The sequence below is a fragment of the Cibotium barometz genome, chromosome 3 (assembly GCF_041138505.1).
Source record: "Cibotium barometz isolate CiBa-2024 chromosome 3, ASM4113850v1, whole genome shotgun sequence".
Taxonomy (NCBI): Eukaryota; Viridiplantae; Streptophyta; class Polypodiopsida; order Cyatheales; family Cibotiaceae; genus Cibotium; species Cibotium barometz.
In genome coordinates this window covers 41,556,483-41,577,012 of record NC_141048.1, presented here as the reverse complement: position 1 = coordinate 41,577,012, position 20,530 = coordinate 41,556,483, and the positions used below count along the sequence as shown (strand labels likewise).

The following is a 20,530-nucleotide window of genomic DNA, read 5'->3' as shown; positions in this document are numbered from 1 at the left end:
GCATATTTTCCCATGCGCAGCAGTTAATAGCATTTAATGCTATTTATTGGGTATTTTTGTCCATGTTGAACTGGCCGACAGCCCTATGCTGGCCGACCAGCAGCAAGGAGGCATATATATACAAGCACATCATTCCTAGTCAGTTCATTCAGTTATTCAGCAGTGAACATCAGCAGTTGAGCATTCCAACTCAACTCCAGGCAACAAGGAAGCTCCTCTTCACATTCAGCCAGCATATGTGCAGTCCTACAGCTATTTGGACTTGCATCAGTGGCCAAGAGAGTCTTCAGCAGAGCCTCGGGTTAGCTGGATACTCAGCCGATGTACGGTCTTCCTCGTCGTTGCGTTGGGCATTCATATAATTTGTACTCAGCATTGTACAACATTTCTCCAAAGAATAATATAAATAAATACTCTTGCTTGCAAGGGGGCCCCTTCAATGGGTATTGGGACCCAATACTGTGTTGTCTTCCACATTCTCATTCTCCTCTCTTTCTCTACTCTCTAAAGTTGATGCTAAAGATTCTCACCACATAAAGGTATAAAGAAGGCCCTGCTGTGCGTTATCACGATCAACCTCAGTGCATGTAACATTGGTATCAGAGCATCAAGTTGGTAACCCAACTCGGCTACCTAAAGAAGTGAGAGCATCCGATGGATGGTTAAACTGCAGTTTGGAAAAGAAACCCAGGCCTCCACCATGTCGGGAGAGACATCACATCAAGAAGAAAGCCAGTAGGAAGGAATGGAGGCACAAAGCTTCCAAACAGAAAAAACGCTTCCGCCAAGCACATAAGAGCTCTTGAGAACGATGATGGAGCAAATAAATTCTCTGAAGATGCAGCTTGCCGCTGAAAAAGAGAAGCCTAAAGAAGGCATCTCAAATCTGGCACAGGTCCTTCTACATATTGAAGAACAAAGACGAAAAGACGACAAAGCAAAAAGAAAAGCAGATGAAGAAAAAGAACTGAGACGTGTGGAGGAACAGAGGGATAGGGAAGCCACACGCAAATATGAGGAAGACTAACGCCACAGTAAGCCGACTGAGAGTTCTAGCAAAGACTCAACTTGGAGGCTGTGCAAATCCAGAATCAGCAAACAATGGCACAAATTTTGGTGGCTCTACCTCAGTAGGCTCCGAGTTTCTCGTCCTCCACCGCCCTGACCATCACCGTCATACGCACCTCTCCAAATTTTAGTAAGTATGATGGTAAGTGTGATCATGCTGCAGTTACTCAATTTATTCATCAATTTGAAGCACATTTTCCATTAGCTAAAATCACAAATCCACACATGTGGCCGCACCCCAACTCACTGGGGAAGTCGTCACTTGGTGGCAGCATTGGTCACAACTTCACACAAACCCCATCATAGGTCAATTCCGTTTTCATTGGAACATCTTCGTGGCTGACCTCAAAGCCCGTTTTCTTCCCCCACAGTACATGACCAATTTTGAGAATGAGTTTTACAAACTGACTCAGGTTGGTTCCCCTATTTTGACCTATTCCAATAAGGTCATTACAATGGCCCAACAGTTGGGCATATCGAAAGACGATAAGCTCAAGCAATTTATTCGAGGTTTAGACATGACCATTAGGAACCCAGCGAGGAATTTTGAGCCTCAAACTTATGCACGGGCACTGACCCTCGCTCAGATTCAAGAGTTGATGCTGAACGGAGGTAAGCCCAAGCAGGTACAGTCTACCCCAAAGCCCCAACAATAGTCATCTACCGAGCAGTCCCCTACCTAGGGTAAGGGGGCTCAAAACAACAAAGACCAAAAGGACTAAAAGAAAATTATTCGGGTCCATCGGGCAACAAGAAAGATTCTACGCCCAAGAAGACTCCTAAGGAAAAAACTAAGGAGTGCATCATTGGGGGTTATCTCAAGCCCGATGAACAGACACAGTACAGGGTAGAGAATTGTTGTTTCTTCTATCACATTGTGGGACACGAGAAGAAAGATTGCACTAAGTTTTAGGCTGAAAAGTTTGCTAAGCCATTCTATAACCGACCATTAGCCTCAAATGCCATTCAGCTTTTATCCTCTTTGAATTCAGTGCCACTAGTGGTATTTGATGATAAGCATGAGGGTGAGGTTGAGGGCAAGACAAAGGCTCTCATCCGTGCTTTATTCCGCTACCCACCATTGTCAGGTCCTCATTCAGGGGGCATGCTTCTTTGCCCTCACTAGGACAAACTTCTACTTCAGCCTCTGCTCCTGTCCTTCAAAATTGGGTGGGCGTACTAAAGAAGGGCATCCCCATATGTGATTCAGAAGAAGGGGAAAATGCTATGTCTTTCATGGGTAATGAAGGCATGCAGCCTATGCAGGCAGAGGCCTAGCCTCTCTGATGTCTGGTTCTTATCCTCAAACTCTACTGTACATACCTTTTCATGCTTCAAACACTTAAGTGCTTTACATACAATGTACAGAGCCTCTGCAATGTCTCAAAGTGGAGGCTTTTATGGATTTATGTACATAAAATGCAGCCAGATATTGTTTGTTTGCAAGAGCATAATCAACACTCCATGGCTGGACATCATGGTTTTTTGCACGGCTATGATATATATTATGTTGGTACTGCTACCTATTCAGGTGTATGCATATTGGTTAGACATGAGTTGGAGCCTCAGTTGGCCTTCAATGACAGTAGTGGCAGATGGATAGTCATACAATGCAATGTCAATGGTGATATTTTTGAGTTTGCATCGGTCTATGCCTCCCAGACCTCTGCCATAAGGGCTTCTTTGTGGGACTCTTTATGCAGATATCCATGGAGATCCAATGCATTCATCTGTGGGGATTTTAATAATTCCCCTCTGCCTAGAGATAATACCACTTCACGATCTCATATGCTGTCATTGGAAAGGCAGAAATGGGATGACATGCTTCTTTCTGTGCAGGCTGAAGATTTATGGGTACTTCTCCAAGGGTCAGTCCCTGGATATACTTTTCATCATAATGCACTTACTACGTATTGGGCAAGACTTGACAGATGGTATTTGTTTTATCCACAACAATTTGCAGATTTTAGCCCTCATCTCCTTATAGATTTCTCATTGGGCTTGTCAGATCATGCTCCATTGTGGATGAATTTGTAGCTTGGCATGCCTCAGGATGATTTGCCATTTCTCTCCGGTAGATTATTGCATGTTAATCGGGCTTACTTCCAACATCACAACTTTCAGCAAATGATCAGATTTGCCATTCATCCTTTGACAGTTCATGCCCAGGAGGACATGAATTACGCTGGGGACAGCTTCGTCTCTCGTATGCAGAATGCCATTAAGGAGTATGGCAAATGGTATATGACAGAATGGAGGAATGAGGTTAAATGGGCAAAAAGGACAGCACAACAGTTGACTGAATTTTCTCAGTCAAGGCCACTCTCTGATTCAGAAAAGGATTCCCTTTCACATGCACAATTTAAACTTACTGTTAATGATCAGAGGAAATTGCACAAATGGCAGATTAGGGCAAGAATGAAGCCCCTCATGGATAAGGGCTGCTCTTCAAAATCCTTTTTCCAGGGCTTGCATGCTACTTGAAATAAAAATTCATGTCTAAGGGTTAGGAAACTGGATGGCTCTTGGACTCACTCTTTCTCTGATCTCCAAGACGAATGCCACAATTATTTCCAGAAATTGTTTTCTGCTCCTGTTTCCCCATCAAATCAGGTGACTGATGCCAGGACTGAATTTCTTCAATATGTCTCTGGAATAGTTGAAATGGATGATGCTCTTACCTTGGAGAGGCCTTTTACTGACACGGAACTTGATAATGCATTGTTCCACCTTAGCAAATACAAATCTCCTGGCTGGGATGGCCTTACGGTGGAATTTTATATTTCTTTTTGGGATGATTTGAAAGAGGTCCTTTTGTGAATGATCAATGTGGCCTGGCAAGAAAATCAATTGCCGCACTCTTGGAAGCATGGCATAGTCAAGCTTGTCCCCAAAAAACATCTGTGTGATCATATATCAGATTGGAGGCCTATTACTTTAATGCTTGTACTTTACAAACTTATTGCCAACATGATTGTACATAGGCTTCACAAGATATTGCATGCAGGACTTCATCCTCATCAGAATGGGTTTGTGCCGCGAAGACAAATCCATGACAATATATCCAATGCCTTGACTGCAATTGAATATGCTAAGTATTCGCATCAAGATGTGCTTATATTGCAGGTGGATATTGCTAAGGCATTTCAGTGCATTCTTGGGGGCCATCTGTCTCGGTCATGGATATTGGGCCGATCAGTTAGACAGGGTTGCCCTCTTAGTGCTCACTTCTATGCCATTGCGACCCATCCTCTTTTGATGTATCTTGATCATCTTACAAACACAGGACACATGACTGGTCTTAAAATCCCAAGGGCTACATCTTTTTTGGCACAAGCATATGCTGATGATTCCTTCTTCATGCCACAAAATTCTCCTCAGGAACTTCGCATGCTTATGGCCACTCTTTCTTTATATGGGTTGGCAGCGGGATTGCATGTCAATTTTGACAAATCTAAATTACTCCCCCTGAAACAATGTGACTGGCATTCTATTCTTTGGCCGGGTCAGGTGGTGCATTCCAGAGATATTGTCAGGCATTTGGGATATCCCATAGGATGGCATATCACCAGAAAGCAGCAGTTAAAATGGATTTTCCAAAGACTTCAACATAAACTGGAATACTGGAAGATTTCTACTTGGCCTCTTCATGTCAGGCTCAGAATAGTACAATCCATTGTGATGTCCTATGTCCAGTTCTATTTGCCCTTGCTGCATTGGTCCTCCAGGGATATTTCAGCTTTTATGTCTCAAGCTATGGAGATATTATGGAAGACAAAAACTGCTGTGAAAGCATTGAGACTGATGAAGATGGAAATGGTGTGCTCCCCAAGGATGCATGGTGGACTTAATGTCCTTAATATAAGATATCATGTACTTGCAAGGAAGGCTACAATGTTGCATACTTTCTTCCGTCAACAGCAGCCATGGACTTGTATGTTAGCATCCATGTGTGTCAACATGAGGACTTGTGCTTATGGTCATTGGATTACAGATCACTGGGAGGTTGTTATTGGGAGATTTGTAGGGAAGATACCTGGTTGTCCTTTCTCTACTGTCCTCATACTTGACTGGAAACAAGTTCTCTCTAAGGTCAAATGGGCTCCTGATAATTGCTCAAGGACAAACTCGATGAGGAAAGAAAGTATTCATTGGAGTGCCATCTTTGACACTCCACTTGCTTTACAGGAACCTGTTCGGGCATACAATCTTATGAAATTGGGAATTAGGTACATACATGATGTGGTAGATGATCGGGGATATGTCTTATCCTTTCCCCGGGCCACTGCTTCCTATGCATTGGGAATGCATCATAGGTCGATATGGAAGAAAATTGCTGATTTATTGGATCCCTTTTTACCTATTCCACCTGTGGCTGACACAGATAGGCTTATGGATTGGCAATTGCAGCCATCTACTACATGCATACATCCTATTCCCCTTCCTGCCTTAAGCTCCATAAAAGCATATAGGCTTCTTCAGCCTCCCCCATGGATTCACCAACATGCTAATTCTCTGTGGCATATAAGGCAGCCCCTCTCATGGTGGCGGAAGAATCTCCGGATGTTGTGGAAGTGTAAAATGCCATTGAAACAAAGACTTTTTCTTTGGAGATGTTTGACAGGCACATTGTCAGTGGGGGTCACACTTGCTAAACACCACATTGCACCTTCCACATGTCTAAGATGTTAGGCTCCCTCAGAAACTGTTCTTCATATGCTTTGGCACTGCCCTTGTTCCAAGATCCTCCTCAGGAGAATTTCAGATTTTCTTCGGCTCCGTTTCCCGAGTCACAGATTTGGGAAACATTTTTGGCTTTTTGGCAGATTTATGCGGTCCTTGTCCCAATACTCACTGTTTCTCTCTTGGGTGAGATATTGGGCTCTTTGGACAATTTGGAGTGAGCATAATTTGGCATATTTGGGTCGGCAGAATCATCAGTCATATGAATCCTTCCGAGCCTCATTGCGGCAATCCTTATATGATGCCTGCCATGAGGGTGATATGGATGCTTCTTGCTTAGAGCTTTTCTCTTTATGTTTCTGACATTTGGGATACTCTCCATTTCCGAGACTTCCCATCTTGTAAATTTATGAGCATATAAATATACTGCACTGGATATTACTAAAAAAAAAGTGTGTGCGCGCGCGCACGCATGCGTAGAGGGGGCGTGTGGGAGCATATATTGATACCAAGTTCTACACCCACTATTGGGCACTGGTGACGTTAGTGGGGATGTCGTAGTATCTAGTCCATACTATGCATGATGGAGTTGATGGTTTATTGTCTTGTGCATGACTACCCTGAGGGTATAAATTGCAGTTTCTTATAAGGTGAATTTGGGCATGTTCGTGAATATATCTAGGTATGTCTTTATGCTGTATTAATGGACATGCAAATTTCACATTGTGAAGCTTTTGTGCAAGTTGTGGCCAGTTGATATTGTGTTAATTCTTTTTATCTTTAGTGGTGCATATGCCCTATCAACTACCTTTTTGTTGTAATAATTCTTTCTATTTGTTATGATCCCTAGTGCTAGGTTTCATTATGGTTGAGTCTGCCGCCCTGCATCTCTGAAGCTTTGACAGAAACTCAGTACACAAACCTTTGTATGAATGTATGCTCTTATGTGTGTGTGTGTGTGCGCGTGTGGGGGGGTGTGTGTGTGGGAGCATATATTGATACCAAGTTCTACACCCACTATTGGGCACTGGTGACGTTAGTGGGGATGTTGTAGTATCTATAGTCCATACTATGCATGATGGAGTTGATGGTTTATTGTCTTGTGGATGACTACCATGAGGTTATAAATTACACTTTTCTTATAAGGTGAATTTGGGCATGTTCGTGGATTCATCTAGGTATATCTTTATGCTGTATTAGCGGACATGCAAATTTCACGTTGTGAAGTTTTCGTCCAAGTTGCGCCCAATTGATATTGTGTTGATTCTTTTCTATCTTTAGTGGAGCATATGTCCTATCAACTACCTTTTTGTTGTAATAATTCTTTCTATTTGTTATGATCTCTTAGTGCTAGGCTTTATTATGGCTGAGTTTGCCATGCATCTCCGGAGCTCTCACAGAAACTCAGTACACAGACCTTTGTATGAATGCATGCTCTTTATGTGTGTGTGTGTGTGTGTGTGGGAGCATATATTGATACCATGTTCTACACCCACTATTGGCACTGATGACGTTAGTGGGGATGTTGTAGTATCTAATCCATACCATGCATGATGGAGTTGATGGTTTATTGTCTTGTGGATGAATACCATGAGGTTATAAATTGTGGTTTCTTATAACGTGAATTTTGGCATGTTCCTAGATTCATCTAGGTATATATATATATATGCCCCTCTTCTTCTGAGCATTCGGAAGAAGCTTCTTTATAGGAGCACCGGGTGGCTCTCTCTCACTGGCCGAGTAGTGGTGGCTAGTGCTCGTGGCCACCTCGTGGTACATAACCTCTTGCTGGGCGTTCTCCCGGGCATGCCTCGGCAGGTGTCGAGGTTGATCCGGAACTCTCTTTGGGGGGGGACAGACGACCGTCCTGTGAGGGTCAAGGTGGCCTAGAGGGTTATTATTCAGCCTCGGCATCATGGTGGGTTGGGCATCATCATCGATCTAGCTATTTAGAGCAGAGCCCTCTTGAGCAAGTTGGTCATTAGAGGCCTTTAGTCACAGGATGAGACCTAGAAGACTTTCCTCATCGCTAGGATCTTGGCTAGCACGCCGACTCTCAGGAAACCTCGGACCCCCAATGTGGGGTGGACTTCACCTAGGCCTGAGTCCACGGCCTAAGCTCTTCCTTCGGGGACCGCTTCGTTGCGAGTTTGATCAGAGCTTGGGTTCTGATCAAACTCGCTAGGATCTTGGCTAGCATGTCGACTCTCAAGAAACCTCAGACCCCCAATGTGTCATGTGCACAGTGTGTATCTACCGTGTGCTACACGCACGCAAGACTAGCTTCGAGGTTTGGGGAAGCTTGGAGCTAGGCAGGCTAATTGACGAGCTGAGTTAGGGATAAACTAACGGGCGGGCACCCAAGTATGGACGGGCGGGCGCCCAAGTGTGGACGCTCAAGAGCCTATAAAAGGTTGGCCAAGGTTAGTTATTGAGATATAGAGAGTCTCGTGAGTTTGTGAGAGCTCTATGGTCTTGGAGCCTGGATCTAGTGCAGACGTGCACCTGCTTTACGCAGCCGAGGCCAGCAGCAATCTCGAGGCCCGTGAGGGTAGCTTCGTGGCGGTATGGGACGTCGCGAGGAGGAGATTGGTCGGTACGTCAACCTAGTTAGCTCAACTTGTGGCTCGGTGGGGACAGCCAAGTCTGTGGGCTTGCCCACGGCTGTCATGGTTGGGAGGTGAGTCAGGCCTGCAGTCCCTTGTTGTTTGTTTGTTTGTTTGCAGGTTTCGAGTCTCGTACCACGAACGATCACGAGGAGATCCGGTGGGGATTTGACAGTGGTATCAGAGCATACCTCGTGAACGAGCAAGTCGGTAGGTAGAGAAGATGAGGTTGAAGAAAGGTATGTGTTCAAAAAGCTTGCTGTTTTTTCTGTGCATACTGTTGTTTTCAGATTCAGTATGTGTTTTTTTTCATCAAAGAAACCCCTGTTGATGGAGATGGTAGTCTAAGTAGGGTCGGTTTGCTTTGCAAAGAATAGGAATGATGTTTGTGCAGTCGCACGAATTGCAGAGAGAAAACAGAAAAAAAGCACGTTGCTTTTGGCGAGAGAGAGAGAAAGAAAGAAAGAAAGAAAGATTTTATTAACGTCTTCCAAAAGACCGAACTCGGCCTATGAGACAAATCGGAGTACCTGTATGGGGTATCCTCTGTCATCCCAACAAAATGAAAAAGTACTGAACAAAAAAGAGCTGAATCTGGGTGTGCGGGGGATGGAGCTCTACTACTAGGAGAAATGCAAAGCTATATGCATGGAGTATACAATCATGATATGCAACCTAGCTAGCTCCATCCTGTACCATACTGGGGGTATAGAATGGTATACATCAGTGAAGGGGGTGTCCACAGCTCCCTGAAGAACATGCCTGGGTGTGCTCTGAAGCGAGCCAGTCGCTCCGCACCCTCTCTGTGAAACTGAGCTCTGATCTCTGTCATCTCTCTCTGGTATAGGCGTGGTGTACGAAAGCCAGGTGCCCTCTGTCTCCTGCAGGCTCTAAGTGTCTGCTCTCTGGAGAGTAATTCCCTGCCGTGTAGGGGCTGGGAGGGGGATGGATCTCTGAAAAAACGCAGTAATTTGTGTCTGTCCCCCGCCCTCTGGAGCTGTCTGAGCCTGTAATAATGTCTCTCTGTGGCACTGTATGTCTAGAATGTATCTCCCCAGTATGCGCTGGTCTGCTGCCTCAAAGATCTGGCGTAGGGAACGTGGCTCTCTGAATAGAATGGGATATCTCTCTCTGATGGCTGTATATGCTCTGCATCTGCATACATAATGCTCCTCACTCTCCACCTCCTCTCTGCACAATCTGCATACCCTCTCCTCTCGGGGGATCCGTGCTGCTCTGCCAGTCTCAATCTCCAATCGGTGTGATGAAACTCTGAGTTGACCAATAGCCACTCGGGAGCCGTGTGATAAAAAGCCCTCCATGTATCTAGGCCTCTCTATAAATCCATCATCAGTGATACTCATGAAGTGATCTCTGTAGTATAGCATCTTCGGTGGAAGAGGCTGTGTAGGCGATATCCATGTCTCTCGTGTATAGAGCTGCCATAGATCCTGTCTCAATACTCTGTTCCTCTCACTATGAGAGAGACGGATATGTGGTGCATCCCTATCATACTGGAATGGTGGTAGATGATCCATGTCTAGGCCATGCTGTGAGAACCAATGTGTGACCTGTGCATACCATGATCCTCTGTCTCCTGCCTCAGCCAGCTGTCTAGATGCCTCAAAAGCTCTGTATGACAATCTGTCCTGTGGCATCTCTCTGAATCTGTCTAGCAGGCATATAGTCTGAAATATGGCCTCTACCATCATAGGAGGCGCAGCAAACTCTGCTCGGATAATGTCATGAGGTACTGACCGTTTGCTGCGTATCATGCGTGCCATCATGAGGGCCTGTGGTCTCTCTATCTGTGTCCACCAATGGGTAGCAAGGCCTGGCGCCCATACCGCTGCTCCATACATCAATGCCGGTGTGACTAATGTGTCAAATAGCCACCCCTTCGTCCGGGGCTCCTGAAAATGCGCCTGGTGGCACTGTCTCTCTAGCATAGCCAATGCTGCATATCCCCGTGTCAATCTAGCTCTGGCTGCTGAACCCATGGTGAAGCGTGTGGCTGCTGCAGAGAAGGTAACCCCTAGGTACACGTATGATGTCACCACCTCCACCTGGCATCCTGCGAGAGTAAATGTCAGCTGACTCCTGCCCTGTCTCGATGTATGAAAGGCCATAACCTTGGTTTTCCCAAGGTTCACAGTAAGACCCCTCTGTGTGCAAAAATCATGGAGTGCATGTAAATGCTGCTGTAGACCACCTGGAGACTCAGACACTAATACAATATCATCAGCATAGAGCATAATATGTACTGAGGTACCTGCTAAATCAACTCCATCTCCGCCTCCCCGTGTAATGAAGTCAGCCACCTCATCAATGTATAACCCAAATAGCGTGGGGGAAAGTGGGCATCCCTGCTTCACACCAATGGTGCTAGCAATAGTCTCGGACATACCTCCTGGACATCTGACTCGCCCAAAAACCTGCTCATATAATGCATAGATGCCCCATGTCATATCTGCTGGTATGCCAAGAGACTGCAGGCGCTGAAAGAGCCTCTCTCGTGGTACTGTGTCAAATGCCTTGCGGAAATCCACGAAGCAGCAATAGAGCTTTCTCTTCCTCACTCTGGCCTGATCAATCATACATCTCAAAGTGAATACATGGTCGGTGGTAGAGAAAGCGCTCCTGAAGCCTGCCTGCCCTGATGAGCGTAAACCATGCTCACCCTGCAGGCCCATATGGTCGGCGGCCCGTCCATGCTGTAGGCGGCGGATAGCTTCCTGTACCATCGAGTGGGTAAAGAAGCTAGCTGTGGTAGGTCGAGGCTCCTGTGGCTGAGGTATAGGTGGCTGCTGTGGGGCATGGTATAGTCCCTCTGCATATGTGTGCCATGTCTGTGGGTCTGCAATAGGTGTCGGGGTCCGGGGCTCTCTAAAGTGCCGCCATGAAACAGGGCTATCTCTACTCATGAAGAAATGAAAGATCTCTAGCTCCTGTATCTCTGCGAAGGCCCGCCTTTTGCGGCGAGTAAGTCTCCTCATCTCTCTCCTCGACTCCTGCTCTGTGATGGCTCCCAAGGCTCTCTGTATGCGGGGGGGGAGAGAGAGAGAGAGAGAGAGAGAGAGAGAGAGAGAGAGAGAGAGAGAGAGAGAGAGAGAGATTTTATTAACGTCTTCCAAAAGACCGAACTCGGCCTATGAGACAAATCGGAGTACCTGTATGGGGTATCCTCTGTCATCCCAACAAAATGAAAAAGTACTGAATAAAAAAGCTGAATCTGGATGTGCAGGGGATGGAGCTCTATTACTAGGAGAATGCAAAGCTATATGCATGGAGTATACAATCATGATATGCAACCTAGCTAGCTCCATCCTGTACCATACTGGGGGTATAAAATGGTATACATCAGTGAAGGGGGTGTCCACAGCTCCCTGAAGAACATGCCTGGGTGTGCTCTAAAGCGAGCCAGTCGCTCCGCACCCTCTCTGTGAAACTGAGCTCTGATCTCTGTCATCTCTCTCTGGTATAGGCGTGGTGTCCGAAAGCCAGGTGTCCTCTGTCTCCTGCGGGCTCTAAGTGTCTCTGCTCTCTGGAGAGTAATTCCCTGCCGTGTAGGGGCTGGGAGGGGTATGGATCTCTGAAAAAATGTAGTAATCTGTGTCTGTCGCCCCCCCTCTGGAGCTGTCTGAGCCTGTAATAATGTCTCTCTGTGGCGCTGTATGTCTAGAATGTATCTCCCCAGTATGCGCTGGTCTGCTGTCTCAAAGATCTGGCGTAGGGAATGTGGCTCTCTGAATAAAATGGGATATCTCTCTCTGATGGCTGTATATGCTCTGCATCTGCATACATAATGCTCCTCACTCTCCACCTCCTCTCTGCACAATCTGCATACCCTCTCCTCTCGGGGGATCCGTGCTGCTCTGCCAGTCTCAATCTCCAATCGGTGTGATGAAACTCTGAGCTGACCAATAGCCACTCGGGAGCCGTGTGGTAAAAAGCCCTCCATGTATCTAGGCCTCTCTATAAATCCATCATCAGTGATACTCATGAAGTGATCTCTGTAGTATAGCATCTTCGGTGGAAGAGGCTGTGTAGGCGATATCCATGTCTCTCGTGTATAGAGCTGCCATAGATCCTGTCTCAATACTCTGTTCCTCTCACTATGAGAGAGACGGATATGTGGTGCATCCTTGTCATACTGGAATGGTGGTAGATGATCCATGTCTAGGCCATGCTGTGAGAACCAATGTGTGACCTGTGCATACCATGATCCTCTGTCTCCTGCCTCAGCCAACTGTCTAGATGCCTGAAAAGCTCTGTATGATAATCTGTCCTGTGGCATCTCTCTGAATCTGTCTAGCAGGCATATAGTCTGAAATATGGCCTCTACCATCATAGGAGGCGCAGCAAACTCTGCTCGGATAATGTCATGAGGTACTGACGGTTTGCTGCGTATCATGCGTGCCATCATGAGGGCCTGTGGTCTCTCTATCTGTGTCCACCAATGAGTAGCAAGGCCTGGCGCCCATACTGCTGCTCCATACATCAATGCCGGTGTGACTAATGTGTCAAATAGCCACCCCTTCGTCCGGGGCTCCTGAAAATGCGCCTGGTGGCACTGTCTCTCTAGCATAGCCAATGCTGCATATCCCCGTGTCAATCTAGCTCTGGCTGCTGAACCCATGGTAAAGCGTGTGGCTGCTGCAGAGAAGGTAACCCCTAGGTACACGTATGATGTCACCACCTCCACCTGGCATCCTGCGAGAGTGAATGTCAGCTGACTCCTGCCCTGTCTCGATGTATGAAAGACCATAACCTTGGTTTTCCCAAGGTTCACAGTAAGACCCCTCTGTGTGCAGAAATCATGGAGTGCATGTAGATGCTGCTGTAGACCACCTGGGGACTCAGACACTAATACAATATCATCAGCATAGAGCATAATATGTACTGAGGTACCTGCTAAATCAACTCCATCTCCGCCTCCCCGTGTAATGAAGTCAGCCACCTCATCAATGTATAACCCAAATAGCGTGGGGGAAAGTGGGCATCCTTGCTTCACACCAATGGTGCTAGCAATAGTCTCGGACATACCTCCTGGACATCTGACTCGCCCAAAAACCTGCTCATATAATGCATAGATGCCCCATGTCATATCTGCTGGTATGCCAAGAGACTGCAGGCGCTGAAAGAGCCTCTCTCGTGGTACTGTGTCAAATGCCTTATGGAAATCCACAAAGCAGCAATAGAGCTTTCTCTTCCTCACTCTGGCCTGATCAATCATACATCTCAAAGTGAATACATGGTCAGTGGTAGAGAAAGCTCTCCTGAAGCCTGCCTGCCCTGATGAGCGTAAACCTGCTCGCTCAGCATATAAGCTAAGCTCCTGCTCCAGCACTGCACCATAGAGTTTGGCTAGCACGTGGCCAACCATAACCGTCCTGTAGTTGCTCGGATCGAGCATATCCCCTGTTTTGTGAATCGGCACAATGGTGTGCATCGTCCACTCCGCAGGCAAACCCTCTGCTAGTGCCCTGTTAAACAGGTGTGCAAGAAAAGGAGCTAAAGAATCTATTGCATATATGAGATGCTCACCCTGCAGGCCCATATGGTCGGCGGCCCGTCCATGCTGTAGGCGGCGGATAGCTTCCTGTACCATCGAGTGGGTAAAGAAGCTAGCTGTGGTAGGTCGAGGCTCCTGTGGCTGAGGTATAGGTGGCTGCTGTGGGGCATGGTATAGACCCTCTGCATATGTGTGCCATGTCTGTGGGTCTGCAATAGGTGTCGGGGTCCGGGGCTCTCTGAAGTGCCGCCATGAGACAGGGCTATCTCTACTCATGAAGAAATGAAAGATCTCTAGCTCTTGTATCTCTGCAAAGGCCCGCCTTTTGCGGCGAGTAAGTCTCCTCATCTCTCTCCTCGACTCCTGCTCTGTGATGGCTCCCAAGGCTCTCTGTATGCGGAGTCGTGAGTATAGGGCTCTGCACTCGTCATCATACCATCTGTTCTGGGGCATAGTCCCAGGTCTCGCAGGCTCTCCTGAGTGTACACGATGTGGGAAGCTCTGTAATGCAGCCGTGTGTAGGAGTGATGCGAGCTGGGCTGTAATGGTATCCATAGATGCCAGGGGATCCATGAGTAGGAGCCCATCCTCTACTCTGCCAGTGTATATGTCTGCCATGTCATGTGTGAAGTAGATGGTAGTGTGTGGCGTCGGTATGTGCGGGGCTGGTGATACTGGTGATCCGGCTAGTGAAAATGCCAAGTATGTATGATCTGCCCCAATAGGACGAGGTGGAATGGAGAATGAGGTGACAAGCTGTGATGCCTCCAAAGACCCCATAATGTAGTCTACCACCGTGCCTCCGGTCCGTGTATGACCCCCATGTGGGAAGCATGTCAGCCCTCCTGATCCCGGCCACTGTAGCATCCCGTTATAAATAACGAGACAATGCCTGGCTCCCAACTCTAGTAAGTGGTCCCCATAATGCCCTCTGTCTGGTCCAGTGTCCTCTGATGCCCGACTAGCCCCTATCTCCTCTGGATCCACAGGGTGGAGGATCTCCATGTCATCATAGTCATACACCTCACACTGTCTGCTCTGTGTGTGGGCATTGAAGTCGCCCGTAAGAAATACTTCCCCTAGTGTAGAATAATGCATAATCTCCTCTGATAGACAAGTGTATGGCGAGGCTCCTATCTCCTCCTCCTGTGGCATGTCCTCTGTAATGACGTAGGAGGATCCTGATGGAGAAAAGTAACATAGAGCTATGTATATAACCCTGTCCTGTGAGAGCTGTAAGCTGATCCACATGTATCTGGCCTCTGGATCCTGTGCTACCACTCTCAGTCTCCCCTGTAGCTCCCGTCTGAATAGGACTGCTACTCCCCCCGACCCTCTCGAGGTACCCTGGCGTGTGGTACTCCTGTATGCTGACTCCCACTGGAATCCCTCTACTCGAGGTAGCCCTCTCTCTGGGCTCTGATGTGTCTCTGTCAGAAGTATGATGTCTCTCCCCACCATAACATGCTCCAGTCGTCCAGGCTGCACCCATAGTGAACCATTACAGTTCCATACTGCTATGTGTATCTCTGTCAGTGGCCTGGTCTGTGTCCCATAGGCCCCAAACCGCTAATCCATGGGCCGGCCATCAATGATGACCCGACCATCTCGATAGAAGGCCTTCTTGCCTTCTCTCCTCGCGTGTAAGACTCGTGGCATGCAAGTTCTCCTATGCTCAAGCTGCATCCTCATGAGATCATCATCCAAGAAAATAGGAGCTCCCTCTAAACCCCGTAGTATGACCCTCTTCCTCATGAAGGTGACCCTCTCCGTCTCTCCTGCAAACTGTAGGATGAGGGCTCGCTTGCGTGTTGAGTCTTTCCCGGCTCTCCATGCTTTGGTGAAGGGGAGAGGGTGCTCTTCCTTGTAGCCGAGCTTCATGCATAGAAGCTGTCCATCTTTCTCGGGAGTGGAGTCGGGTGTCTCGGCTATACCTGTGACTCGAATGTTGAGGCGGCGGGCATGCCTCATCTTCTCCTCCTCAATGGTAGTGTGAATGATTTGGTTTTCTTCCCTTTGAGTCTCCTCCCTCACTTCTTTACGGATGTTCTTCTTCACCACCTCGACCCATCCTGACTGCTTGGCTTCGAGCTTTCCCTCCATGTCCTTTGTGATCTCCTTGGAGATCTCTTCTTTGATGGCCGTGAGAGTGTTGTCATTGATCTCCCCTTCTTCCTTCTCAGCATTCTTGATGGCTACCATTTCCACTTTCAATGCACTCACCTCCTCCTTGAGTGCCGTGTTCTCTTGTTCGAGGTTCGTGACCCGTGCTTCGAGAGCTATGATGTGCTTGTGTAGTTTGTTTTCCACCTCATTGAGGTTGGAACCGGGCAAGGCTGGTAGTCGGCCAGGTGTACGAAGGCGGCCCTGCTGGCGGGCGCCTAGGGCTGTGTAGACAGGCGGCCAGGCTTGCGTAGCCAGGCGGCCATACGCTTGGGCCTATGCAGCTAGGAGGTGGCCGACGACAGGCGAGGTGGCCAACGGCAGGAAAAGACACGCCTCTAGCCCGGTGGGTGACGCCAGCAGCACTAAATCCAGGAGGGAAGAGAAAAAAAAAAACCAAGAAAGCCTTCGCTGATTTGAGGCGCTTTTGTTTTGTTTTGTTTTTTTTTTTTGTTTTTTAAAGTTTAAACCCCCCCTCCAAGGTTAAAGGTGTTTTATTTTTTTTAAAAGAAAATTGAATATATATATATATATATAAACACAAAAGCAAAAGCTCAAGAAGCTTTTGGGGCTAGCTATATAAACCCCTTAAGTGGGCTTCTTGCCACACATCTCTCAAGTTTTCAAGCTCTCAAGCTCTCAAGTTCCCTTGCACTTTCATTGTGCAAAGATCAAATTTTCTCTCCACTTGTCCTCTTCACGATGTCGACCCAAGAATCAGAGTTGGAGCCCCTTGTTGCGAAGGCTTGCCGGCTACGGAAGATACCGATGCAGATCTTTTTGATGATTATGTGTCAAAATCAGATTTCCAAGAGTTCAAAGTAGCTCTCGAAGCTTCTTCGTCGGAACGTCAGGCACAAATTGCAGCCCAGATGCGAGCTTTGCAGAACTCCATCGCTCTTTTGACCACTACTCTCTCTACTCTATCGGGTATGGATACCTTGGCTTCTGCTTTGGGCCCCAACATTACTCCGGAACCGTTCGGGGGCGAGCGAAAGCAACGCACCAAGGAGATCGTGGACACTTGGCTACATAAGTGGCAAGTTCACTTTTAGTTTCATCCATATGATGATGGAAAAAAGATCCAGTTAGTAGCAGGTTTCCTCTCAGGCAAAGCTTTGCTTTGGTGGAAGGCACTCAACCCTAAGCCAACAACTTGGGCACAATTCGAAGACGTCTTCAAGAAGGAATTCCTCAAGAAAGAGGATGATTATGATGTTGTTGCCCGGTTTTCAGCTTTGACCATGACCTCGCAGCACCTCACTTGTGAGGTCTACCTCCAGAAGTTTAGGGACTTGCAAATGAAAGCTACAAAGATGGATCTCACTACTCTTTTGGGGTTCTTTGTAGCTGGTTTACAAGACTCATACCGTTTACAGGTTAAAAATAACAAATGCAAAACATTGGACGAGGCCATTCATTCAGCTCGTATCTATAATGATACAATGGTCTCTTCCAAGTCGAAACCCGTTACCGACCAGGGGAACAAGCATAAAAGAAAGTTCTCCGCACCTATGGCTAACACAACTGAAGGAAAGTCTTCGGACCAACCTTCGAAGAATTCAAGTTCGACACCAGCGAAGAAGAAACGACTCCTTCGGGCTTTAAAGCTCAAGAAGGAAGGACGTTGTTTTATCAGCGAAGAAAAAGGACACATGCGTAACGAGTGCCCAAAGCAAAAGGGTGCAAAGACAAACGCAGGACCGAAGCCAAAGGCGGCTAACCAGTTGTCTTTGACAGGTACGTCAATTACTGTACTTTCTCGCCCTAGTACTTGTTTTGATTGTCTGTTCAACTCTAAAGTCTTTGGCTTGCATGATCTTCTCCAAGTTTATGGAGAAGTGAATGGCCATAAGATTCACATTCTTCTAGATCCTGGCAGCTCACACAACTTTGTTAATTACAAACTTGTGCAGAAATTGAGTCTTGATACGACACCCAGCAATCATACCTGTGAGGTACGCTAACCTGCGGGAAGGCAAGTATGGGATTGAAAGGTGGAGATGCTTCCAATCCAGATTCAGGACTACAAAGATACTCTGGAATGGTATGTAATGCACCTAGAGAATGTAGACTTGTTATTAGGGATTGAGTGGTTTAAGACTCTTCAAGTCCAGATAGATTGGTCTAGTCATATTTTTTCTTTTCAGCATAAGGACACCCAGTATAGTATTTTAGGTGATTGTATTCATCCCTCTCAAGGACCTCTTGTAAATACAATTGATTTTGGAAATATAATGGATTCTTCTTTGTATACCACTTTCCATTGTGTATTGATTACACTTTCTTCATTTCTCATACCTTCCATGGATGTCAATGAATTAAGTGTGTTTGAAAGCAAAGAATTACAGAAGATACTTGATTCATTTCAAGACGTATTTCCTAAGGAACTGCCATCGGGTTTACCACCTGAACGGGCAGTAGATCATCGTATTGACTTGATCCCAGGTGCTCATCCTGTCAGTATTCCACCTTACAGGATGAGCCAAGCCGAGGAAGATGAGTTGGCTAAACAACTCGAGGATTATTTAAGGATGGGCCAGATCCGTCCAAGTAAATCACCTTGGGGTGCACCTGTGTTGCTTAGGAGAAAGAAGGACAACACCTGGAGAATGTGTATAGATTACAAGAGATTGAACAAGCTGACCATTAAGAACCGTTATCCTCTCCCTAGATCAGATGACCTGATTGACCGGTTAGCAGGAGCGAAATATTTCACGAAGATAGATTTATGTACTGGCTATCACCAGATACGTATTCATGAAAGGCATGTCGAAAGAAACGTCTTTCGGACTAGGTATGGCCAATAGTATGTCATGTGCACAGTGTGTATCTACCGTGTGCTACACACACGCAAGACTAGCTTCGAGGTTTGGGGAAGCTTGGAGCTAGGCAGGCTGATTGACGAGCTGAGTTAGGGATAAACTAACGGGCGGGCACCCAAGTATGGACAGGCGGGCGCCCAAGTGTGGATGCCCGATGACCGGCCAAGAGCCTATAAAAGGGTGGCCAAGGTTAGTTATTGAGATATAGAGAGTCTCGTGAGTTTGTGAGAGCTCTATGGTCTTGGAGCCTGGATCTAGTGCAGACGTGCACCTGCTTTACGCAGTCGAGGCCGGTAGCAATCTCGAGGCCCGTGAGGGTAGCTTCGTGGCGGTATGGGACCGTGAGGAGGAGATTGGTCGGTACGTCAACCTAGTTAGCTCAGCTCGTGGCTCGGTGGGGACAGTCAAGTCTGTGGGCTTGCCCACGACTGTCATGGTTGGGAGGTGAGTCAGGCCTGCACCCCCTTGTTGTTTGTTTGTTTGCTTGCAAGCTTCGAGTCTCGTACCAGGAACGATCACGAGGAGATCCGGTGGGGATTTGACACAATGTGGGGTGGACTTCACCTAGGCCTGAGTCCGCAGCCTAAGCTCCTCCTTAGGGGACTGCTTTGTTGTGAGTTTCACATCAAGCCTATCCTCAACAGTTACCCCTGGCCTCGGATGAGGAAAGACTTTGCAAGCCCTTGATTTGAAACGCCTTGCCTAGTGATCACCCTATGGGCACTTTCTCTCACATTGCTTGGGGGCACCTCACCACTGGTCCCACTCAATCGTTGTTGATCTCTGATGCACAGGAGGCAGAACTAAGGTGGTTGATGGAGAGCCATGCTGTAAGAGAGAGAGATTTATATTAACGTCTATGGAAGACCCCAAGGGCCTATGAGGCCAAAGGTAATACAATGGTACCATGGATATACTGAGCCATGGAAAACTAAAAGAAAAAGTAAAATGGAAACATCTGACAGTACATGTGATCAACAGATGATCTTGTGTAGAGTGAGATATGCTGTGATCAGCTAATGACGATACCTGCCTCAGCCAGAACCGATCTCATGATGGAGTGAATGTCAGGCCTCTGTGCTTGGAGCGTGTCATGTCTACGAAGAACCTCACAAATCTGTCTTTGTGTGGTGGAGGGACCTGATGTTCTGGGTCGGGGACGTCTGGCTCGTAGAAAGGATCGAGCTCTCTTGCTAAGAACTCCTCTGGGGCATGGAGTTGGAGCGTGGGTACAGGTGGTGGGCTCTGATGTAGTAGAGGAACTGTTGTGGGCAGTGGATTCCGATGTGGATGTGTGTACTACAAAGAAATCTGTGATGACTCTCTGTGAGGTGGCCTGTCGAAGCCGGGGCTGTCTCTCAGCATGCTGCTTCAACACTACATCACTGTGTTGTCTGAGCTCCATCAAGTACATGCCCAAGCACCTCTGATCCTCAAATTGTATCACCCAGTGAGTGGTCCGAATCCCTCTCGGAAGAGGTAGTGGAATCTCCCCCGTATCTCGTAGTTAGCCGGCCAACTGAACATATAATGGGCCTCATCCTCTACTGCCCCTGTGGTGCATGCTGTGCATGTCCTCTCCTCATGTGGGATATCCTCAGCTCTACCAGTCTCTACTATGAGGCAGTGGGGGATACCCTGAGCTGGCCGATCGTGATACGCATAGCATG

General features: G+C 47.2%; 1 protein-coding gene across 2 annotated transcripts in view; it reads left to right on the top strand.

Moving 5' to 3' along the window:
- Positions 1–20,530, top strand: part of LOC147640074 (elongation factor P (EF-P) family protein) — a 127,558-nt gene that overhangs the window by 46,746 nt on the left and 60,282 nt on the right. The window lies entirely within an intron of this gene.